The following is a 26,585-nucleotide window of genomic DNA, read 5'->3' as shown; positions in this document are numbered from 1 at the left end:
TTGTCTACAGATATCCTTGTGGGCAGGGTGGGGCAAGTTGACTCATTTTAATACAGAACTTTTTTTCCCGAGCTACAGCTGACAAGTTGGCTCCCACATCTGTGACTGTCTGTGCATTGGAGTACATTGCTGAGCCAAAGAGGGAGGGAGAACAGAATATTGAAAGGACAAATGCTTAAAAATTGTATCACTTGTCTGGTATGCAATTTGGTTTTGAATTCTTTGTAGAAATTCATTAGAAGCAATACTTTGAGTAAAGATTTTATTTTCTATCTTCCAGTCTGCACTGATATCCAAAGGAACATGCAAATATTTAGCAGATTCCCAACACTTCAGTGTTACAGCAAGACATTTGCATGATGACTGGCATAGTCTTTTCTTTTTCCCTGTTTCTGCTGTTTTTCCCTTGGGGAAAAAAAAATAAAATTGTTTTGGATTTATTTTTGCTACAAGCTACCCAACAAAAGATTGTTATATGAGCTCATAAGAAAATATATAGGCTTGAACATTTGTAAGCACAATACTAAAACAAGATAAATTTGAAAAAAAGAAAGGAAAATAAATTTTTTTTTTTTTAAAAAAAAGGAAAATAATTTGTACCTTAGGAAGTAAGCAAAGATTTGTGTTCAATAATGGGACTGATCTTGTTCAGTTATTTAACTAAAAATCTGAACTATAAAACTAGGCTCACTCAGCAAGTTTACAGGTGATACTAAACTGGAGATTGATATTTAATGCAGGGCTTAAGTTTAGGGCAAATTTAAGATATTTGACTATTAGGACAACAGAAACCTTGGGTTCAACTGCATATGCAAAGTTCTTCAGCTACATTCTCATGAGTTGAGATGTTCAGGCTGGATATTAGAAAAATAAAAGTCTTTGTTAGGAAGGTAAAGTAGCATTTATATGAAAACAGAATTATCACCTAACAATACCCAAAGGCGTAGTAGAATCTCTGACCATTACAGTTTTCAACATTTATCTGGAAACTTGGTGACCTGATCTAGGTGTTGCTGGTAGTCCTTTTATAGGTGAGACTAGAGGTCTCCAGAAGTCTCTTTCAATTACTTCTATGATTTCAAGAAGCCAGATAGAAAAGTAAATGTAAAAGATTAGGTCCACTACAGAGGAAAATCAGAAATTGAATATGGAATACAAAGCAGCACTGAAAGTAAGCTTCTATTTCAAAAATATACCCCAAAAGTAATGCCTCCTATTTGATTATATTGACCTGTGCTGACAGACATGGATGTTGGTCGTATAGCAGTAGATGTTGAACCTTCCCACCAATATTCTGTTATATTTTGTTATGTTATGACAGGTGGCAGCAGAGGGGCAGTTTGACAAAATGGCATCTGACATGGAAGTGCGTACGAAGCAAAGGTATGGAATTGAATTCCTCCATGCATAAAAAAATTGCACCCATTGACATTCACTGACATTTGCTGAATGTTTACGAAGACTAAACAGTGGCTGTGAACACAGTGATGCAGTGGGTGGTAGCAAATCTGAACAATGGCAACAGCAATGTGAAAGACAAGCCACGTTTTAGACAGTCGTGCACAACTGCCGTGCTGCAAAATGAAGAGTCTCAACCAGCTCATATACACAAACTGGCAGTTTGTGACTAGGAATTTGTATACTGATATCATCTTCAATATGTTGGAAACAATGGAAACAATGTTGGTATCTTGTAAAATTTGTGCCAGATTGATTCCACAATTGCTCACAGAGAGATGGAGAAAGCACCATATGCAACTACAAATATGCAGCTTAAGATTCTTGTTCATTCAACAAATATTGTTACAATACTTAAGCAATTAAACTGTGCCAATTTCACAGTTCTCCTTTACTGCAGGAAAGCAAAAAGGTCAGCAGATAAACCCTAAACAAGAGGGTATGTAGGAATGGGTGCTTAGAAGGATAGATGTAGTTCTTTACGCAAGTTAAAGCTTTAATTTACAAAGTATTTTCATAATTTTTATCTGCAAAGATTTATTTTAAATGGTAATGCAACTAACCATACGTAAGGCAAAGACTCTATTGTCTTTCAATTTGCAGGTTCTTTCTCCTCATCCATGCTGATTAGAATGCTTTGGTAAATTTGTGCACAGAGAAGTACAATCCACTTTTTTCAGAAAGACATTTGATTAAACCTGAGTATATTTGACTTTTTATACTTTTGCAAAGAAGCAAAATCTTTCAAAGGACAGTGACCATGTTTACAAGTTAGGAATACCTAGTGTACAACCAGAGACAATTCCTGGAGGGTTTCAGAAAGTAATAAATGTTGTCTCAAGGATAAAGATAGCCAGTTCCACAACTCAATTGCTTGCAGAGGAACCTTCAGAGAATTCTTTACCTTGTGGCACTTTGTACATTGCTGTTTACCCAGTGTTCCAGGATGTTCCTTTAATATAAGTCCTGTTATTATGTGGAATGAATCCCAGCATGAATTCATAGTCCATCTTAAATGGGTGATAGCTGAACTACCTTTCTTTTCTATTAAAAAAAAAAGAATAACTAAGTATTATTAATCATCTTCTAAGCATATGGCATTCTTGAATGAAGTTACAAATATATAAGATATATAAGCATAAAATGAAAAAACATTCTAACATTTCAGTTAGAGGATCCTCAAGATTATCACAAAGTAGGAAGTATATGTTATTTATATATTAGATTACTAGAACTGTAATTTCTGTGGGCCACCCTTCATTTACTACCTATTAACATATGAACAGGAGAACTAAAGGAAGTTACATTAGGACTCCTTTTTTTTTTTTTTTTCTTTTTTTCTTAAATGACTTGATTTCATATATGTTAAAACTTGTTTGTATTGATTATTGAAATTTTCAATTCAGACACAGTCATCTAATAGAGTCAAGTTTGCCCAAACTGTGGGCTAAACATAGCTTATGGTAATATTAAAATAATTCTAGGAAGATAGAATAAATATCGTGGCTGCCTTGTAACCATGAAGAATACCTTCTAAAGCAGAATACAATGAACAAATTCAACTCAACATCATTCAACACACTGGGCAAAATGTATCACAGAGATTTAATCAAAATCCAAACATTAATAATTGGATATACACCCATTATTTCACAATGGGTACACATCTATGAAAGGAAACATCTAAAAAAAATATTGAGTCAGCACTGGTGTGACAATCGTTAGTGTATATTTTTTCATTAATACTGGTAACTAGATACAAGTAATTGAACCTTTCCACCTCTTAGCTTCTATGCAACATGTAATACATGCATTTCTTATTATTTTTCACTTTTCAGTTAGCTTATCTTATGGGTAAACTCCCATGGCCAATGCTGGAAAGAAAAAATAAATGAAAGCAGAATAACTGAACCACTTATGTAATGTAACATTGTTGATTCACTAATGAGACATTACAGCATAGCACAGCAAAGCATAGAATGAATAAAATAGCTCAGTTGGAAGGGACCTTCAAAGATTATCAAGTCCCTTTGTTCTCTGTCACTGACAGGGCAGCAGAGAGAAGAGATCAGTATCTCCTTCTCCATTTCTCCTCCTCAAAAAGTTGCAGAGAGCAATGAGGTCTCCTCTGAGCCTTCTTCAGACTAAACAAGCCAGAAGTCCCCAGCCTCTCATTATAGGACATGCCTTTCAGCCCTTTAGCGGTTTAATTTCCTTTCTTTTTATATTGTGGTCTCCATAACCACACATTATATTCCAAATAAAGCTGCAACAATGTTAAATGCAGTGTAAGAATCATCACTTTTGACTGCCAGGCTGAGCTATGCTTAAAATCTTAAAATGCAGTTTGTCGCTTGGCTGCCAAGGCACACTTCTGCCTCAAATTGAGTCTGCTGTCACCAGCACCTTCACATCCCTTTCTCCTGAGCTATTTTCCAGCCACTCATTTCCCAGTCTGTGTCTTTGCCTGGCATTACTGCATCCCAGGTGCAGCACCTGGCATTTTCCTTTGTTGAACTTCATGCCATTGATTACTGCCGAATGCTCCAATTCATCTAGATTTTCTGAAAGGCCTCTTACCCTTTGAGAACAAGTGCACTTCCCCTTTAAAATCACCAGCAAAATTCCTGAGGATGCATTCAACTCTTAAATTCAGATCCTTGTTAAAAATGTTAAACAAGACTAGCCCTAGAAGTGAAATACCACTAAGCCGTGGAAAAGACTGCTATAAAAATGAACACCATGATACTAAGTCTCTTTTCATCAGATTTCTTAATACAGGCATCATTTGAGTTCACTGAAAATTGAGTATGTTTCAGTACCTTTAGTGTGAATATCATCAACCTTAACTCAAATGTAGATGCTGAGAAATCAGCAAAGGATACAATAAGAACTCAGCTGACAAATAGGACATTTCCAGTTGTGTTAAGGAATACAAATAGTGAATGATACATTAGACAAGAATGATATATGCTCTGATTTACAATTGAACTACCTGTTTTTTCTTTCAAACCTTGCAAATACATGAACAGAAGACAAAATATATATCAGGATGCTGCACAAGGATGATGTATAAAGAGGTATATTCACAATGAATTATTCCTACTCTTAAATTACTACCTAGAATTAAAAAAATGCATATTGTGCCTATGCCTTGATTACAACACTTGATAATATTACAGGAATGCATAATTTAAAAAAAAAAACAAACAACTGAGCAAGAGAAATAATTAATGCTACCAATTTGGTAGATGCAGTTCAACATTTATTATCTTTCTGTACTTATCAATATCAGTCAAAACTCTTTTGGCAAACTTGCAGTATCATGTTTTCCTATCCAGTAAAATAAATTGTTTCAAAACTTACGTACCAAACACTGCCATAAAGAAAATACTTTCATTGTAATAAAAGGAGGTGGTTTTAATGCAGTTCATAAACAAGTCATGTTACTTAGCTAAAGCTCCTAATTATTTCTGCAACTTACGTAGACAAAGGCAAAATTAATACCTGCTATTTATTTCTGTGGAAACTACAGTGGATACAAAGAGCGCAAAAACAATCTTCGGCAGAGCAAATTCCCACCTATGAAACACTATTTTTTAATAGTCACCACCATTAGCTATGCATTTTCACCGGCAATGAACAATAGCCTAAATGCTGCGCTCATTACAATCTGCACAGCCATCCAGAATGTGACTTGTCTTTCACTTCACTATTGCCACAGCCAAAATGTACCATCAACCACATCACTGTGCTCATATGCACACTGATTGGTATCCATAAACATTCAGCAAGCACTGATGAATGTCAATGGGTGCAATTTTTTCTGCATGCAATAATTCAGTGACACCTTTGTTTCATACTCACTTCCATGTCAGACACCATTGTGTTAAACTGCCCCTCTGCTGCCATCTGTCATATGGCAACAAAATATAACACAATATTGGCAGGAAGGTTCAACATCCACTGCCATACCACCAGCACCCACTTCTCTCATCACAGGCCAACATAATAAAGTAGGAGGCACTACTTTCAGAGCTGCCCTCACATCTTGAAATGTACAAGGACTGCTTCAAAAGTGTCTTGAAAGGTACAAGGGCTGCTCTGAAAGTCTGCCAGGATCCACTAAACCAACGTGAGGCTAAAGGTACAGTTTCCTGGATTACATCATTACCAGTGACAGTGTGGAGTTATACTAGAAGTCTGTGGAGTGCAACATGTGCTTTTTCCATTGAAGAAAAAATTCAAGACACAGCTCTTAGCAGGTAAAGTTACGTGCACTGTCTTTTGGGATAGGAAATGGGTGATCCTTCCAGATTTCCTAGAACCCGGACCAACCATCAACTCTAACTACTAAATCACAAAACTGACTAAGCTGAAGGCTTGAACTTCTAGAGACAGGCCATAGAAGGAGACAGCTTTCATCTTGCAGCACAGTAATGTTCAGTCTCATACCAATTTGAAGATCATAGAGCAGACTGCTAATCTTGTCTGGTCTGTATTACCTTACTACCTCTATAAAGTCCAGATTTAGTGCCTTCTTACTTCCATCTGTTCAGGCCAAGGAAAGATAAAGGGCCTGTGAGAACAAAATTGTCCTAGCAATGATTCCATCACAGCAGCTATGAAACAGTGTGATGCATTTTTATGAGTGCTCATGTTTATTGTTGGCAAAAATGCATTTATTTGTGGTGACTATGCCGAAGAAGAGTACATGTAGTACCTGTAGCTAAGAATTTGCTCTATCAAACAGTGTTATTACCCACCTTGTATCTGTTGTAGTTTTGATGGAAATAAATAGGAGGCATTACTTTCAGAGCAATCTACATACTTGATGGTTAAACAACTCAATCCTGTTCAAGTTCAAGAATCTCAGGCTCAGAAAGCAGCAGGGATGGTTAATAAAGATGTTGTCATTGAGCTAGTCATACGCTACAGCCTTTTGTACTGTCTGCCTTATGAAAGACTTAGCAAAAATATACAAAGGGCAAGCATGGACAATTCAGCAAGTGACAGTATTTATACCTGATATTTATTTTTCTCTGTATTTTATTTTAAAAGTAGCATTACAACTGGATGTGCTAGAAAAGGATTTCTGTTGCATGGAAATTACGTTTTCGCAAAACTTTGAACTTTAATATGTAGATGACCACCAATAAATTCACCTGAATGCACACTTCTTTGTCTTTTTAAATGCTAAATGTGGAATTATTTAATTATGAAATAATCTCTCTCTCTCATATCTGACATGCAAAAAGAGACCATATATGCATTTACCAGTTTACATGATTGAAAATGTACATGATGTAAATGCTGATGACACTGTTTCTTTTTATAATGTTGTGTTAGATGTGAAATAAAGTTAGCAGGTTTTGTTTTGTTTTGTTTTGTTTTCTCCCAACACCATTAATCAGTGCCAAGTTCTGATGACCTTTTATTGCAGTATGATGTAATACAGTTTGGATCACCATTCGGTAATCTAAGCAGTCTGTGAGTTATGGTATAAATGTAAGTATAATCCTTTGTGTCTTTTGAATTTTATCTCTTCTGTATTATATGGGATGTTACAATACATTCCTTTCAGGAAGAATAGCATCAAAAGGATTAGACAAACATTGTGAAGCTTTGAACACAGAGGATCACAGTTTACATCACATGTTCAAACACGTGCATAAGCAGTTATCATTCTCAGCAGGACTGCTATTGAAATCTTTATATCCAAGAATGACAACATAGAATTTGACAAGTGACTGGCAGAGACTTTGATATAATTTCCAAAACCACAGCAAAAAATGTTACTTGTTCTCAGGTGCAGAGAAAACTAAATATATACAATCCAGCTTTACCCAAGAATGGACTTAACAACTCAAAGTTCAGTTTGTGTATCTGTTTTAAGTTGAATTTTTCCCTAACAAACTACAGTTTGTTCCTGTAATGACAGAAATAATATTCAATGCCTGAACATTCAGAAGTACTCTTTTTCATTTTTTAAGGAGTAATTTCCTGAGTATTTTTAATTCAGTATCAGTTATCTGTTTCCATATATTCACAAACAATCTTATGAGAATATATAGTTCTGTATGTATTTAGGTGTTTTCTCATCAGTACTTAAGAAACAGTAATATTGTTCCTTTCAGGAAAACCCATATAAAATACTCTGAATTAGTGATTTGTTTCTTTTCACTCAGGAGGACAAAACAGAATAAATTATTTAAAAGCTGTACTTAATATTAAAGAAATGTGAATTGAAACAACTCTGATATCTTAGATGTGGTGCATCTTGGCATGATTATTTTAAGTAAGGCACATCATCATTTGCCTATCAGACTTCTCTTGAATAACATAAAATCCTATTCCAGCTAAGTCATCTTGATGATCCTAACTTGATCTTGCTAATCTTTCTGTGAATTTCATGAAGGAAAGAGAGAGATTTTTGTACATGTACATGGAAAATACTTATTTTCCCTCCAGCGTCAGGTTATTAGTGGCACAATCTGAAGTAAATTGCCTTACTGTAATGTAACATGAGAAATTTCCACATTTCCTCTTATACAAATTGAATAATTTTAACATTTTGGAAAGCTGTAACATTCTAATAAAATATGTTATATTATGGTTGTAAAACAGAAAATATACTGTACAGCACTGGAAAGAGCATAGGCCACATTATCCCTCATTTGTTTGATTTGTAAGTTAGAGTATGGCCAAAAGAGTAACTGAATTTTTATACCTTCTCCAAGTGTCTCTTGTGACTTCTAACACAGTTACATTGATGGGTCTGGAGAACAGTAGAGTTTTATGGTACGAGTGGGAGCTCAACAGTGAGAGCTTCCGGCTGAGCTCCTCTGCTTTTAGAACAGCAAACAGTTGAACGGTAGGTCTAGTCTAGCTGTCTGGGCACCTTTTATATCTCTTGATTGTCTGTAAGAAAAGCCTTGATCAGACTACACAGAATAGACTTCTAACTTACAGTTAATATTAGGTGAGATTAGTTTTTTTACCAAATGCATTTCTTTATCATGTGGTTTGGTCACACCATAATAAGCCGTAGTAAGATTGTGACTAGGATAGCTGTTTGCTGCAGGAATGAGTAAAGAAACTTGTAGCATTCTCTAGCTTATTGCTTTGAACAAAAACAAGCCATTTCATGGTTTTCTGTTTCATTTTGCCTAGATTTGTTGCCAAAGTTCAGCAATAATTGTATTATTACTATAAAATCCTATGTATCAATCCTATGTGGACAAAAAATTCATGGTGAATTATTTAAATACAAAGTATATTGCAGATAAGTCTTGAGTTCCAAGCTGATGATGAAGGAAAATGTCAGAAATCAGTTAAACAGTCAGCAATTAAACTAAAATTCTCTCATTAAAAAAGTAAAACTTGGATATTAGTTTTCATTCAGGCAATAAAGGGTACAGCATGCTACACACAGGAATTAAAAAAATGACAGGTGCTTATAGTAAACAAACAAACTAGTAAAACCTGATCTAAATGAAAAAAGGGTATTATTACACATTAAAGTTAGTTGCCATTTCTCCTTTTTCTTCAATATTCCAATTAAAGTTAACCTGAAGGTTAGCTACTTTCATCTTTATCATCTTTGTGATAGTGTTAGCACTCTCATTGAGGCATCACAGAAATTATATGCATCTCAGAAATTCAGCTAATTATCACTGAACTAGTCACTTCTTACACAGAATGAGTTTAATATTTTCAAGACAATATTTATGACCTGTTTGTCTGATAACACCGTCCATTTCTGAAATGTGGCATCTCTTGTACATCTTTCCTTTCTTAAGCTGAGTCTGACATTGCATTTTCACACGCTGGATAAAAGAGAAGTTTGCAGTGTTGGCTATTTTTGGTTTGGTTGCTTGGTGTTGTTTTTGTTTGTTTTGTAGTCTGTTCTTACAGACTTAACATCAAGACTGCACAAATGGAAATTTTCAAAAGAACTGAGTTTTGTATTCAACTTTGTCTTTGCATTTGGAATGCAAGGATTTTTCATGTACTGTCAGCATGAGCAGGATGTAAATATTTGTGCTAATTAAGCATCTGAAAATTCAAAATTTTGTCCATTTTTTTTAATAAAATGAATTATGAGGACTATGTTTCCAACAAGAAAATTATTACACAGCATTTCATAAAGTTGACAATAGATTCTGAAGGATTACAGACTTTTTGGCTCCTAAATTATTCAAAAAAGTCTGGAGAAAGTATGAAGAAGTCAAACTCAGCAGCTTTGAAAGGTTTCTTAATGTCATCATTTAAGTTTAGTTAAACTCAGATTTGTGTTGGCTTTCAGGATAAAGAAGGATAAAAGACAAAGCTTTAAGAAAATAATGTATTAAAATAATTTTCTACATCTTTAAAGAAAAACTTTAGAGCTGAGTACTGCTCTGTGAATGCATTATTCAGTGAATTTTGTCATTTCTCATTAAATAAATTATTCAATAACTTTTCCTCTGAGTATTTGATTAGGTCTATAGTGGATATAACAATATTCATTGAGCATATTACTCAACAAAAATTTGTAATAACTGAAAAAATTGTTCAATACAAATTTTTCCCTAGAATTTTCCCACATTTATCCTTTCTTTTTTCAAAAGTATTAAAACATGTATAATTTTCACATCAAAATACAGATGAGACAGCTTTGGAAAATTGATGAAGTGAATATTTCTTCTTTGCCCTGAAAATTTGTTATAATTCAAAAAGGAGATGAATGTGGAATGCATTTGACCTATTGTTGTTGCATTGATTTACTACTGTAAATGATCTCCTGGAATTTCAGCTATACAGAGTAGTGCTTGTGGAATTCTCAAGTGTGGGACTCTTCTGGTGAAAAACTGTCTTTTAATAGTGTAAGGTAAAATATTCAAATTTCTGGTTTTAATTTTTAGGTTTGGTTTGGTTGATTGTTGATTTATTTTTTGTTTGTTTATTTTCCTTGTGGCTTTAGAAAGGTTGGCTTCAAGTCTCCCACTCGATGGTCTCTTACAATTCCAACCTGCATTTTCTTAGGGCAATTTATTCATGGGCTAAGCATTCATTGTTGAGCTTAAAAAGGCTTCTCTTTGTCACTGATTTATTTCTGTCTTGATGAATAAACGAGGACAGTGAAAACATAGTAATATATTCTTTTTCAGTCTTTTCCTTTTTTTTTTTTTTTTTTTTAAACGGGGAAAACAAGCCTTTTTACTCTTTCACACCCTCCTAGTTTTTAAATTGTAATCAAAAGAACAGTGTAGGTATTTTATATAAAACAAGTCTAGCCATGAATAAAGCATCCTTTCTAAGGAAGAGCAACTATCTTGAAAAGAAAAAGTCAACATCTTTTCCCAAAGAACTACAGCTCAGACTCAACATCATTCTATGTTATTCTGGATCTTTATGTTTTTTTCTTTCTGGTAAGCGCACTGGTAAGATTTAGGGACTTTCTTCCCAAGAAGGGAACCATGTGCAATCTGTTCAGAATATCCTTATCCTTTCTTTGCTCCCTCTCTTGAACTGGGCATCTAAGCTGCCAGCAATGAAAAATTAAGAGCCATAGGTTGGTGAAGTAGAAAGCAAACAAAAATTTGAAGATTTTTAGTGAAGACCTTCAAATGAGATATTTTTGGTCTGTATCTACAATGTTGTTATTATCTCCTTCATTTAACGGTTCATGATGATAGGCATGCTGATCTATTCCCAAATGTCACAGACTCCCACCCTTGCAGTTAAATCTGTTCAGGAAATTAAATGAGGTGCACAGGTAATACAGTGCCTGCACTGCATGATTCATGATTCATTAGATAACTCAAGACAGCATATAAACAAGACAATGGGCTACAGTGGTTGTTAAAGGAAATTAACAGAAACTCTCACTAACTCAAATTCTACTCAAGGCTTCAAATCTTGACCAATAATTCAAATCTCAGAGAATACTGTATCACAGTTTAGAAATATATTTGTAATGTCTGAATTAAAGAACTTGCAGATTGAGTTTGCTTTGTCAGTTAACATTAATAGAGACTTCAACTGCTCCTTAATTCTTCAAATTCAGATCCTCAGCACAAAACTTTATTTCAACAATGTACATAATTAGATTTCATGGCCAAGCTTTATACTTCATAATTACCGAATTTTCTTTGATAAAGCGTTATCCTTCCAGTTATACTTTTACCCAACAGGTATTAGCCAAGGAATGGTGTGCTGTTGATTCTTGCAGGGTCTTTGACAAAGGGCAGTATCTCCATTATTAGCAGATTATGTAGATCTGACTTCTTTCCAATCAGCTGTTTGACTTGTTTTCATATACAAAAAAGCGTTTTGAAACTTTGAAGAAATATTGTAAAACAGCACTCTTTTTATAAAACTTTTTGCTTATTTCAGGAGAAAAGAAAAAAATAGCAAGTAGAAATCACAAAATGGTCAACTGCAAACTCATAGCAAAAACCTGGTTTAAGTCCGTAAAACTTAGCACATTCTGTTAGATTTTCATTTGCTGTCATCAAAACCTCCTATGCAATCGAGTGTGTGGAAAATGCAGGAATTTTAGCCTTTCATGGAAATATCAAGCCTTTTTGGAATCGGAATTATATGGGAAATGTATATTACAGCTCTTTCCTCAATAGCATCACAAGCGAGAAAAAAAAATTGTACAAAAGAAATTTTGATATTTGGACAAAAATCACAAGCAGTGAAGCATCTCTCTTTCATATTTAATAAAGATTTTCCCAGTCGGCTGCAGCTGATGATAAGTATAATATCTTTAAATGGTTAATCCAAGGATCACGGCTCAAGTGCTTTATGTGGTTAGGAGCAAGGAAATCTGTTAGTAGCCTCAGTGTGCATTTCATAAATCCAAGGATTTTTTTATTCCTTTTTTTCTTTTTTCTTTTTTTTTCTTTTTGGTTTGGCTTTCTACTATATCTTAAATGCTTTATTTTTTCAGAGGAGAGATAAGACTTGGTTCTTCACATAAAACTACAGCTTAGCCATTACTTAGTCTTTCTCTGTTACAGAAAAGGTCCTGTCTGTGCACAGATGTCTCAGATTAAATTGTATCTCACAATCCTTACAGTACTCAGTACTAGATGAACTGCCAAAAGGGCCGTAGGCAAGAACTAAATTGCTTTGGTTTCAGTACACAGTGAATTTGGCTCAGACAAGCTGAATCAGTACATTAAATGCGAATCCCTCACAGATTTGAAAGCAGCCTTTAGCACAATTATTGACTGTGAGTGATGATTATGTCTAATTGAAGGAGACTTTTGCTACCTGTAGCTCAGTTGGAGTCCGTGAGAGCCACAGCAAGGCACTGCATCTTAATTCAATGTTCCAGCTTGAAAGAAGCAATTGAACCTAAATCCTGAAGTGTATACACATGGTCGATAAACTTTAATAAACTTTACAGGTTCAGTAACTAGACTGAGTGTATATAATTCAATTTTTTAATTCGGGAAAGAAAATAGCTAACAAGTATGTTAGGCTACAATAATGCATTAGCTCATCTCAGTACAGGCATCATACAGAGGCCTTCTCAGTAAAAGATATAGTTTCATGCTTGTCTTCAAAACAAGACATAAATCTGCTGTTCTATACTTTATATTAATGCTCTACACGTGGAAGATTACAGGGTTACTTGAGTACGGCAGAACTTCCAGTAAATTTGTGAGAAAAATAAAGTAATTTGACAATTTTTTATCTTTTGCTACAGAAGTTATGCCAATAGTAAAGAAAAATAAATGTTTTTCTTAATAGATTCTGCCACCCTCCTCAAGATTTCTTGATGTTTTCAAAGTAAAGCAAGCAAAAACGATGATATTCTATGTTTTAATCCTTTCAAAAAAAGTTATTGTTTTTCTCAATGAACAAAAATAGATACTCTCAGGGGCCCTGCAGTCAGAATTGTATTTTCCTTCTCTTCTATAAAAAATAAAATTCTGTCAGTGCATTCGCACAAACATTTCTCTCCTACACACATTTATTGTGACCTACTAGATCCTTTCTAGACTTAGATTAGGTTCCCTTGGCATCATTATTATGATAACATTCATGAAAAGCTCTGTGCCAATGCATTTTTCATATTTTCCATGAACGTGTATCTATCTGAATCATGAAAACTTTCCATTCAAATTGCTACTTTGCTGAATAATTTATACAGAGGTCATAAATAAGCCCTACAGAACATTTGTTCCTTCATTCCAGGGGTTTCATTATACATTTTGTAGGCCTGAGCTTTTAGAAAAGAAAAATTAACTTGAATGTTGTTTTCAAACGTGGTGTGTACTATAGGCTGTGCAAGCAGTAGGGAATGCAAGATGAAAAGAGAGGTCTGTGGCAACAGTTTGGTAAAGTTCTTCCATAATCAATGGTACACAAAATGCTTGGAGTTATTATGAGGTATCTGTGATTGCTATGTGTAGACGAGCCTGCGTGACTTCACAAGTCTACTCATATTATTATATTATTGTCATTTTGGACTAGCAAAACAAAAAGTAGGGTATGTCAGAACTAGCAGAGCTCTCTTTAGCATCCTTTATATATGCTTGCTATAATTTCCTAGAGTTAAAGAAGGAAAAGCCCTTAAAATTGTCTGTGGGCAGAAATGCTTACATTCATAACACTGACCAATTTTTGTCTTGGACTAATAGTTTAATCAATGATCAGATTTGGCCATTTTACAGGTGAATTGTCTTCCTGTTTCTATGCACTCTACTGTGGGTTTTCCAGGTATACGATAAGAACAAGGATGCTTTCAAACATTTCAAGGAAGCTATGCTGCAGCCACTTCTGTACCTCCCTGTGTTTGTTTTTTTTTTATTATGAATTCCAACTAAATTTATTCACACCTCTTTGTCTCTTCTCTTTGTTCCAACCAGATCTACCCTTTCAAGACATGTTGTCTCTATCACAATTCTTTTCAGATTTTATTTCCAATAAAAATGACTTGCATTGATTTTTTTTCTAAACTTTACCACTATTACTTAACTAATGACTTAATATGTCTACTTAATTAATGACTTAATACGTCATTAATTTTAACTAAACGGTCACCATCTCATATTCCCAGATCCCTATGTGAACTCTGTAGTTTCATCTAAGCATCTTGTATTTAGTTTCCCTAATTCATCTGTGTGCTCTATTCACCTGCCTGGCATTTTTCCATTCTCAATCTCATCCTTCCCTCCATATTGCTTCTAATTTACCTGGAATATTTTCTTTCCAAGTCCAGTCAAATTTCAGTTATGCCGTCTTTCTCTTCTCAGTCTTTCTGCTTTCACTGAATCATTCATAGGAAAATCTTTTGTAATGACAGACCAGGTGAATAAACTACCTAACACCAATTCTGATTTCCAATTGTACATTGTCTCACAGCAAAATTTTTGTGTTATTCTTTGGGGAATTTTTACCCACAACGTGGTCAGCACTCCAAGTTTTTTGGGGAAAAAGTACTGTTTGATTGAATTAGATTTTATCAACCTAAATAACAATGTATTAACATACGCAAAATGCAATTATTCAACATTAATAGTGGGTTGCTCTTCATGATAGCTGAAGGTTCAGCTAAATCAGGCTGATTTTCCAGTCCAGCTATTTTCTAAAATATAAAGCAGCCACAACATCTGAAAAGAAGAATCTTGGCAATTTTTAATATTGACAGAATAAGCTGAAAAACCAAATAGAAATAAAAAGAAATCAGGCAGAAATCAGGGATGTGACAGGAGAAACTTCAGAGCAAAGAAGCTTTGTCAAAATTAAAAGCAAACAAAATCTGTATTTTAAAAAGCAACCAACCCTGTTTGAAATACTATTCATTATTGTGCCAAACAGTCCTTGAAAGTAACAGATATTTTATATGAAGGCCAACAATGAGAATGAAATGAAATTCTTTTTGTGATATGGGGCTTGGTGAACTGACATATTCCAAGCAGCCTCTGAAATCTGAAATCTGCTGTTTCGGTTGAGAATACAGATCAAAAATTTGAATAGTGACATCAACATAGCATTACATTTTAACAGTCAAACAACAGAGAACAATTATCATTCTAATAAAACATACAAGACAGTAAGATGCAGTTTATCTTAGGAGATCAGTATATCTCAGGTAGGGTTTTGAGCCATGATCTTCAATAAACACCAGTAAATATAGAGACTTATTTTCATGCAAAATTTATGAAGTTTAGTAACCTTCCTTAGTATCATTTTTTTCTATAAAGCTGTAATTTATAAAACACTGCTTGCTGTTAACCTTTTTGTAGAAAGAAAGATTAAAGACTTTCAAATAATCAAATACTGAAAAGACACATACAGCTCTTACAATTACAAAAAAAAAAAAAAGTTTGAGGAAATTGTGACATGAAGAGGAAATTGGAAATTTATATCAAAATAATTGCATATATTTGAGACCTACTTATTTTTACTTATGGGAGCCAAACTGTCATGTACATATATGCTGGCTACTTAGAACTGGCTACTAAGTCAGTAAAACTCAGTAACATACTATTGCTAGAATTTTTTCATGCTGCTGAATTTTATTATTTTTCACAATGCTTATCCTGCATTAGCTGCATTTTCATAGAAAGATTCAATGAAAATTGTATAGCCACTCCTCAATATGAGTTCAGTGATTTTTTTCTTATCTCCATTTCTTTGACAGCTTTGGCATCTTTAATCCAGTCTGGATAGGCTTGAAATCCACATATTTCTATTTCCAAAGAAGTGTATTTTACTGTCCTCAAAATTACATATTTCTTGACAATACAAATATATCTTTATTGGGTTTCTAGAGGCTTGTCGCTTAAACCTCCAGCCTTCTGCTCCCCATTACCTTGTTCCCTAAATACCAGTTCCACTGAGTTCCCTGTCTTTCTACACTCAATCTTCAGATAAAGGGTAGGTAGTAGTAGTCTCCAATGGCAACAAAAGCCTTAAACCTGGTACACTGACCAGCACGCGTCTGTTACTGGACGGGCATGATCTTCAACACCTCATCTTTCAGACTTTCGACTCAGAAATGAAATTACCGTAAGGGAAGCCAGCAGATTGCTTGCAATAATCAGTTCATGCTTCTTTTGACTGTTCACAGCTCATTGCAACTTGTTTTGTTTTTGAAAATAATGTCATACACCTACACTAGGAAATAAGTGAGATTCAGCCTTACTGGCTAATATACATCTTCCAGTAGCAAATATGGAAAATCTACAGTTATGCATTTCCATACCATTGCGCCAGCAAACCATAGCTCAGGTTCTATATCCACAACCAAGGCCAGAAACCTCACATAGACATTCTCTTAAGCACAGCATTCTGAGAAAGCAGTAAATCCTACTGAATTTTGAGTTCAGCAGAGTCAGAAGCTGGTGTTTTCCACAAAGGCAGCAAGTCATCTACTGAGTGACCAGTGACATCTTCCTTTCTGAGCAGAGGGGCACACACTGAATTACTTTCTGTATGAATGTATGAATGTATGAACACTGAATTGCATTCAGTGTATGTGAACAAATTAAACTTCCAGTGTACAAAAAGACAGCAGAAAATTACTAAGTTTTAAACACAGCTGGTCAAAATTGTTACTCCACGCAAAATAAATACATTTAGAAAAAAAAAACTTTCTTGAAATAGTGCATGAAAATGACATATTTCTCTTTTGAGATTTCAATGAAATTTTAAAACTGAAAAGCAAACTCTCACTCCTATTTACAAATTCATCAAAAGATTGTGTTTTCATGGAAATATATTTCTTCATGACATTCTGTATTAAAAAAATGAAATTAAAACAGACTTTGAAACGTTATTTTGAATGTGAAATTTGCTATTTTAAAGTTATTTTCATTTCATTAGCTTTATTTCAGTCAGATCCTTTTATTATAAAAGATGAGACTGAAGAAAAATATTTCAATCATTTTTTAAAGAGAAAATAATATGTTTTCATTATATAAAAATACTTTTTTTTCTTCTTTCTTTTCACTGAAACATAACATCTAGTTTGTAGCCAGATAGATCCATGGTCCCAAAGGCCCTAAGCATCCCTCTGTGTGCGGATATGTTATGAAGAAATAACAACAGTGTTTTCCTTTGCTGATGGCACTGGGTTGGCATCTAGTTATGTTTCATTATTTCAGAGCATATACTTTGTGTGATCAAACTTGTTCAACAGTGTGTAGTTTGGGCTACTTCTGATCACTTAAAAAATTTGAAAGAGGCATCAAAGTGGTCTGTGACAATTATACCATTAAAAAATATTATACTAGCAAATATTTGTTCTATATTTACTAACAGATAATATGAGAAAACGGCAGCGGGTATGGAACGGCTGAATATAGGATGAATTTATAATGTTTGTAATTGTTTTTTAAGGTTCCAGGAAAATGCATGTAGGCATTGATCAGTGTGAACTTTACATATCATACGTATTAAACATTTCAGATTGCATTTCTTAAAGTTATTTGAAAACTACTGAGAAAAATATATACCTTCTTACTAAAAATGTAAGAGATGTTAGGACCTTATAATACCTTAAATCTGATATTGCCACTGACTACCAAATGTAGTTATCATAAGCTTTCAAGTTCTGTCTTCTTCAAAAAAAAAAAAAAAAAAAAAAAAAAAGTAATAATCAGAACTTGAATTTGGGAATCTGTTCTATACACCTGGATATATCCACAACAAATAGTTATTATAGTTATTGCACATTTTTCAGTGGAAAAAAAGTTTACTTTACACTGTTGAATTTATTGTAATCAACAGCTAGTTAACTAGTAACTAGTAAAAAAAAAAAAAGTAACTAGTTAAAAAAAAAAGCTAAATTATGTCTGTTTGTTTTTGCTTGGTTTTTGTTTTTGTTTTTGTTTTTTTTAACAATTATGCACCCAATAGATTCTGAAGGAATAAGTACAGATGCTCAAGTAAAAGGTGTTGAAAAAAAATTGATTTTTCCAGGAAGAACCCCAGCACTTTCTCAGAAATCCTTTATCTTTAAAATGTTTTACATTTTGTGAATTGGTATTTTTCAGTTTGGATACCTCTCACAATAAAAGCTTTGGTTGGCACATAGTAAACTAGTTATTTCAATAGTTCAGTTTAGCTAAAACTGAGAAAATAATTGGAAATCCAAATAAAGTCTTAAGAGCAAAATAAATCATTTTTTAAGTCAGGAAACACTGTACGCTGATTGTTTAAGTGTGACTGCTCAGTCTTATGGTATATATCATATTTTTATTATATCTATGACTAAAAGATACTCTGCATTTAACAAGGAGAAAAGACCTTGAAATTATTTCATATCCAATGCCAGGGCACACATTTTCAGCACTGTTTGCCAAACACTCTGGAAAGTAGAAGTCAGAGACTCAGCGTGTAATTTTGCTTGTGAATGTATAAACAGCCTGACTGTGTTTTGAGATCCACAGTCAAGGAAAGAATTATGTTTTCAGCACAATAAAACTATGCACTATGTGTACCTGAACAACCGGTACTAAACAACTAATTGACAAATAAGTAAACCAGAATGGTACTTCATCTTTCATTTATTGCTCATTCAGCTAGATATTTCTGCTGCTTCTAGGTCTCCACCACTCATGTATGCATCTGTCAGTCACTTTAGTGGGGCAGCATACCAGACTCTCTATGTATTGCTCCACAACCACTGCAATTTTCTGTGCAGTATTTTACCATGTTATGCTATTTTATTTTCTGGGCAACTTTTAGTCCAATTCTAGTTCCTATCTCTCTAAACTCAGGGCTAGTTGCCTGTCCTTAATTTTCTTTTGTACTTTGGACAACAGATTTCAGCAGGAGGTGCTTTTGTTAATAGGCAGTTTGAAAGTTAGCTACGTACACAGAGTTCTATTAGATAGGAGCGCTGTGTCAATGTTCACAGTGCACCAAAAAAAAAAAAAAAGGAAAAAATGGGGATGTCTTTCACATTAAAATGATCATTTTCATTTTATCTGTGTCATATGTCTTCTTACATTCATGATCTTGGGCTACTTCTTATTTTCTGAGATGAATTATGTCTCTAAACTGAGAACACGGTAACACAGCATGGCACTAAATGACTGCCTTTTGATCAAGTCACCTGTAATGATTTTCAGAAAAGCATTAATATCCAAGTCACAACATCTCATCCTACATGCAGAAGAAATTTTTCTGAAAAATCAGAAGAGCAATAAGCATCTAACCCATATTTTAAGTCTGGGTAAATCAAGTTCCACTACACTTTCAAAGCCACCTTTAAAACTAATTCTAAATACATTGTGCAAAGTCTTGTGAAATTTTAAACTGTTTAAATTGTGATCCCAGAGACAGTATTGTTATATGGAGCAGAAATTATTACTCTGTGATGAAATATCAAGAACACATTGCAGTAGGTGCAAGTTTTAGATAGAACAATTAGTTCTTTGTTGAATCAGTATGACTTGCCATGCCCAACTTCTGTGACAATGATGGGCAAAGCACAGTTTAAGGGCTAGATGAAAAGATTGTTTTCAATTCTGCATGAAATGCATTGCACAGCAGCAATACAATGGGCATCAGGCTTTGCACCATAGGATAGAAATCTGCAATCTTTATCTTGAAGTTCCAAAAAAATTAAGGTTGACATGACATTTCAGAAATATTCAAACACGGTTATTAATGCTATTTTGTCAATGGATTCAACCTTTTTTAAACCTGTTGCTGAGATTCATTATTTAGCTTGCTGTGAACAACAGCAGTTTTTACTTGTTGGGGAATCTTCCATAGAGCATAAAGTCTAATCTCATGTTAGTGGCCCTAAGAGGTGACTGATGAAGGAATTCATATGGTAAAAGTGAAATAAAAGTGTGACAAAAGTGCGACAATCCACTTAATAATAGTTTCCATTGCAGCAGAAAATATCATGTTTGCTAGTACCATTTAATGATATCTCAAAGTAGCTTTTGGGTTAGGAAACGAGAACACTGGAAGTCTAGGCTAAGCAGGAATATTTGTGGGTCTTTTCTACACTTTAGTATGGGCAGTAGCCAATTGGTCAAGATGCCTGAAGTAGATCATCACATAAGCCTAATACACTAAAGCAACTAGAATTTCTCTAGTTCTACAAGCATCATATTGGGTAAATGTCATTCTGCTTTATAGCCAACTTTTCTCCCTACACACACACACACACACACACACACAAAAGTGGGATAGTTCCTGGATTATTCCAGTCTGCTTGAGCTATATCTGAAAAAGGTTGAGCACCCACAAGCAGCTTTTTATGTCTTTCCTTGCCAACTGCATGTCATTTCAGCAAACAGATGCAATTTGATAAGGGCTCCTTATTATGGGCATTTTATTTTAGAGGAGAAATGAATAACTTTTCCCTTTTTTTTTTTTGCAGCACACAAAATCCCTTACATTTACACATTATGCAAACTTCAAGAAGGAAGCAGTTAGCATGTCAGAGAAACAGCATTGATAACACTTGAGCAGAGCAGTCTGTAGCAGTCTCTTTAGTCTCACGACAGGCACATTAGTCTGAACGTTAGCTACTTCTCCTTAATTGGATTGCTTGCATAAATTGCAATACAAGGTGGACATGCGATAGCTTTCTTTTTCACCAATCAGTCATGTCAAAAGAACCTTATGTATTTTATATAGAAAGAAGAAAAAAATGATAATTTGAAGAGATGAGAAGATGGTGCAGGGTAAAAGCTGATATTCTTCGTTTATAACAGATAGCCCCAAGTTGTAGAGGCCATTATTTCTTGCATTTTCAGAGCAAATGAACTTGACAGATGGCTGTGTCACCTAAAACCCTACCTACCAACTTGATTATGCAGAAAACAATACAATAGAAAAGAAATCATTACTGAAGGAACCTGGTTAGTCCACAGAGGGCTGAGCAGTGCAGAAGAACAAAATTACAGTTGTGGAATTGAACAGCAAGAATACATTTAACATAAAGTGGGTTACAGCAAGGCAATCAGTCATGGCTAAAGCTATTGTCTGGGCTTGCTTGCATGGTATATGAAGTAATCTGTCATCTACCACTGAATTTATGCTTAGTTTATAGTAGAAAAATACAAAGGTTTTGCCAGGGCATGTTCTGGTAGTTTTAAGTAGCTCAACTGTGGATCTATGAAATTAAAATTATGGGAATTCAGAACACTTTTCTGCTTCTTATGCGTTTTGGAAGACATTAACACTAAAGTAACTTCTCTACCCTTCTCTTTTGCTCAAACATTAAGCAAACTACACCACTTAAAGAAAGATAAAGCAACCTGGGCCAGAGAAAAATTCACCATTGGTCCAGTTTGCACAGCACCATCATTACCCACGAAAGGTTGCATTGGATTTACTATAAGTCTGTCTGCAGAAGCAATGGAATAGCACACATAAAACAGGCATAAAACAGGGCAGCAGCTATTCCTGGTGGCCCAGATCCCATTTTGTTGATTATTACACATTCTTTGAAAAATGATAAAAAATTTTATCAGTATTATTGCATGATCTCATACATCATTCTCAACAAAATGGTTTTCCAGTCTCTGTTCCTCTCAAAACTTTCAAGACACATTATCTACTACTATGCATTTGAGGGCTTACCAACTCCTTAAAATTCATCTTTACTAGTTATTTCAATTAGAATATTTTAAAATAACCCATAATTGTCTGTTATGTCAGTAACAACACAAATGGATGTTGATAAAAATACACAGAAAATTTTTTATTATCTCTAACAGAAAATATTTTATTATTTTTATCTATGATAAACAATTGCATTCTTACTTCATAACAGCAAGGTAACTTGTTATAACAGTGATAAAAAAAATTAATTGGTATTTTTTATTTACTCTGCAGTGAAGATTAAGTATTATAATCTTCATTTAATTTAATTCCTTTCCACAAAACAATGATCAAGTCATGAACCAAAAAAAATCATGCACAGAAAACTTACATTTCATATAAGATACACAAATGTGATATATGTTCTCTTAAGTATTTAAACTTGAGTCTGTAACTTAAATAGAGGCAAGATTTTTCACATTGCACATATTAATTACTAAATGAAATAAATTTTGTGAATTTTTCAGGTAAATAGGAAAGCAAAATTAAAAATTGAAAAGAAAAAAGAAAATTAAAAAAGGCAAAACTTCCTTATTTATCTTTATTTATTTGTGGATCAATTAATGAATGTATTCTTCCTGAGGGAGGGCGGGGGAGGAATATAAGAAAAGAAAAATTTGCATTAATTCTATTACTTAAACTGGAGGTAGGGAAAAGAAAATAATCTTTTAAATATAGAATCACAAAATAGATTTAAAAAAATAAAATAAACCAGAGCATTATGACCAGTGAGGTTTTTGTCAACCTGTAATTGTTTATCTAAATTTAAACAGTTAAGATACATATCAGTAACTGTCTGTTAGAACTCAAATAGTAAATAAAACACGACACGCATAGATTTGTGCTATCATCAAATGACTTTCAATGTAACGTTGAAAATAAGCATTATTTTTTAATGCAGTTTCCTTCGTAAAATTCAATGAGGGAAGGCACAACAACAACTCTTTTTTTTTGCATTCTATAGAACATCTTTCTTTAAAAACAAAACAAACAAACAAACAAAAAAAGCACCAACAACAAATACCATATGGATTATAAAGAAAATTTGAAAAGACCCAAAATTATCCAGATTTTAAACATACCTATATCACTCTACACCTTTTCCTTCTCACCTCATTCCTTCTTTCACTCATGTGAGCACTGTGTGCTGGATTAATAGCAGGTGGGTTTGTTAATATACTGGATGCATTGAAAAGGCTTTGTGCAGATGGTTAAGTGTTAAGACTAGTTAAGACAAGAGTTAAGACTACCAAGAAAAGTGACAGTAGTTGCATGGGAAAAGCCTCTCTACAGAACACAGAGTGGATTTCATTCACAGGAATTAACCATGTCTTTCAGGTGCCAGGCCTCTGCACGTGGTTTCCTGTCCTTTTTGGGTCAGTCAAATGCTGACATCACTTGGAAGTCACTCCAGTGGCTGGTTAGCAAAAATCCAGGAGTAAGACTCTCATGCTTAGAACACCTTGGCGCCTGGAGAACAAAGGCAAAAAGAAGGATAGGCTCACAAAAAAAAAAAAAAAAAAAAAAATCTCAGTCTTCAAACTCTGGTTCTCACAAGACTCTTGTTACCATGTTAAAACTATTTTAGTTAAGACAGTTCACAATTTGCAACATATTTTAGCCTAATTTTATAAACTGATATCTGCCGATTAAGAATTCAATATTTCCACAGTACTACAATCACTAACATCTCAAACATCTCTACCTCATCTACCTTTTCATTCCCTTGGACCTTGATCTGGAGAACCTTTGGAATACTTAGAGACTGAGTCTACTTCACAGAAAAAGTCAAGAGTTCATATATTTACAGAAGAGTTTAAGGATAGCTGCGTAAATAGGACTCAGACCAAAAACACTGTCTGTAGTGGTTTTTTTTGTTGGTGCAAGACTTCCAGATCTCAACAGAATTAATGCTTTTGATAAGCTGGCATACATCCAAAAGCCACACGCTTGTCTGTAATATAGTCCAAGATAACCATATCAAACTAACTAACAAACAAACAAAGGGGGTTGACTATTTGGAAATAGCTTTGTTACATTAAGTTTTTCAGGTCCAGAAGAGTGAAGGAGAAAGTAAAGAGGTGCATTTGGTAGCCTAAACAAGGCAATTTAGTTAGACTATACATATTCCTTTGCATCAAGCTTATTCTGAAAGATACTTGGGAAATATGTGTCCAAAACAGAGATGACTTCTTTTTTTTTTTTTTTTTTTTTTAAGTAGAGAAGAAAGCAAAGCTAAATATTTCTGTGAGGTAGCACATCATCCACTCTGAAGCTCAAATAGCTCTTAAGCAGCTTCAGAACTTGTGAAACTATACTGTCTCTATTAAAAACAGTGAGTATGGCAAAAGAAAGTGAGTATGGCAAATGGTCCAACTATCTTCACAATTACTGACCCTAGTTACAGCAGAACAGAAAATCCTATTTTGGTTTCTACTGCACTGAGAAAAACAAAGATTAAAAGCAGATTTGCAACTCCTGAAAGAATTTACAAAAAACATCTTCAATCCTGACACTAAGTTAAATTTTTTAATATTCTACCAAACCACAACTCTTCTGATCTAGTCTCAGAAAATCACTTTTTTTCGTATTCAGAATTTAGACACAGACATTCAGATATCTTTATCTATCTGTATGTTTATCTATATGTTGATACCAGCAGAGATATTATACAGATATTACTCATGCACATATATACATATTTGGAGATGAAAGTCTGAAACATAATAAGATTTTTCAATCATTGATTCCAATTCAGCTCATTTTTGTAAGAATGTAGTTTCTTTTCTCATTATTACTTCATTTCTGAACTTTTTCTCCTTCTGAAAGATCACCAGAATGTTCCACAAGAAACTCGGGGGTTGAAACAAGAAATAAAAGAACACAATTTTTTGTAGTTCCCTCTGAAAATCTTTGGAAGGCAATGTTTCAACATTGAAAGTGTGAAGATTACTGTGGGGATACACCTGACTTTTAGATAGGAACAATTAAATACTAGAGACAATACTGATATTGATGCATGAATTAATCACCTCAAATTCTATATCAAGCTGGGATAAAATCTGGCAATTTTAATTAATTCAAGTTCTCTTTCCATCCTCGCTCAATTACATCTTAAAAGAAATGAATGTCTCGCTTCATTTCCAATTAAATAAATTCCTTCAGGATAAAAATATTTTGAACACTGTTGTTCTATTTTACCCAAAAAGCTCAGAGCTCAACAACTAACAGGACAGCAGATAACTTTATCAAAACCATCCCCATATCTTCCTGACTTCTATTAGATATTTTACTCCACTCCTTTCAGACCTTTCAGACCTTTGCCAGAACAACCCACTCTAAATACTCAGATTCCCAATATCCGTTAGATTAATGGTAGGATAGGAAGTAACTGTGATCCTCTTCTGCTGATGCAATCTACACTGAACAAAAAAATCTTTTAACAGTAAACAGCAAATTACAAGAATTACATCCTCCCTCTTCCATCCTCTGTCTCTGTTTATGCTTCATCCAGGGCAGATTTTGATCTCACCTTGGTCATTTCCTGGTGTACTGTAAGCATGGTATTTGAATCAAAAATAGGTGATCCTCACAAGCTAAAAATTGCTTTGAGGAGCAACTTTCTCATGCTTCATGCTTAGCATATCAGCTGCTTGCTCATCTAAATTTTGATGTATTTTTCTGTAGGATAAGTAATCCAAAGCTTTTCAGTTACTGCATGAAATGAATGTATGTGTGATTAATCGTCCTATTCCATAATATTAACCTACTAGGGATATTTTTCTTGGTTTAGTGGTTTGGGTGCTCAAGGGATCACAAAATTAAAAAAAAAAGAAGAGTGTATTTCATCATCTAATTCCTCTCCTGAGCAGGGCAGAGTTGTACTGTACTGTATGTTAGATAATGATTGCTCATCTTGTTTAAACAAACCATCTCACCTTGAATTTATACCCTATTTTTATCTCCTCAGTAATGTTATTATTGTTTGCACTTCTTATTAAAAGCCATGGATTTTTTTTTGCTCTATCTTGAATTTGAAATTGTAATTAATGACATGAAATTAACCTGATTAATTGTCTCTATTTTACAGTTGATGAAGTGCACAGCATTCACTGTCCCTCCAGTAAAGCAATACTCACTGACCACAGCTACCTTGCTGGTATGCTGCTGGCTCTAGGGCCCTTCAAACCTTTAATGACTTTGAAGAGGAAAGGGACCTGAGGGTGTTGGTTGATGCTCGGCTGAACATGAGCTGACAGTGTGCCCAGGTGGCCAAGAGGGCCAACAGCATCCTGGCCTGCAGTAGAAATAGTGTGGCCAGCAGGAGCAGGGAGGTGATCGTCCCCCTGTACTCAGCACTGGTGAGGCCGCACGTCGAGTATTGTGTTCAGTTTTGGGCCCCTCACTACGAAAAAGACATTGAGGCCATGGAACATGTCCAGAGAAGGTCAACGAAACTAGTGAGGGGTCTGGAGCACAAATCTTATGAGGAGCAGCTGAGAGAGCTGGAAGGAGAAGAGTAGGCTCAGGGGAGAGACCTCATT

Source organism: Tetrao urogallus (genome assembly GCF_951394365.1).
Source record: "Tetrao urogallus genome assembly, chromosome: 3".
Classification (NCBI taxonomy): Eukaryota; Metazoa; Chordata; class Aves; order Galliformes; family Phasianidae; genus Tetrao; species Tetrao urogallus.
The sequence above is the reverse complement of the archived record's forward strand: the minus strand, read 5'-3'. Positions refer to the sequence as shown.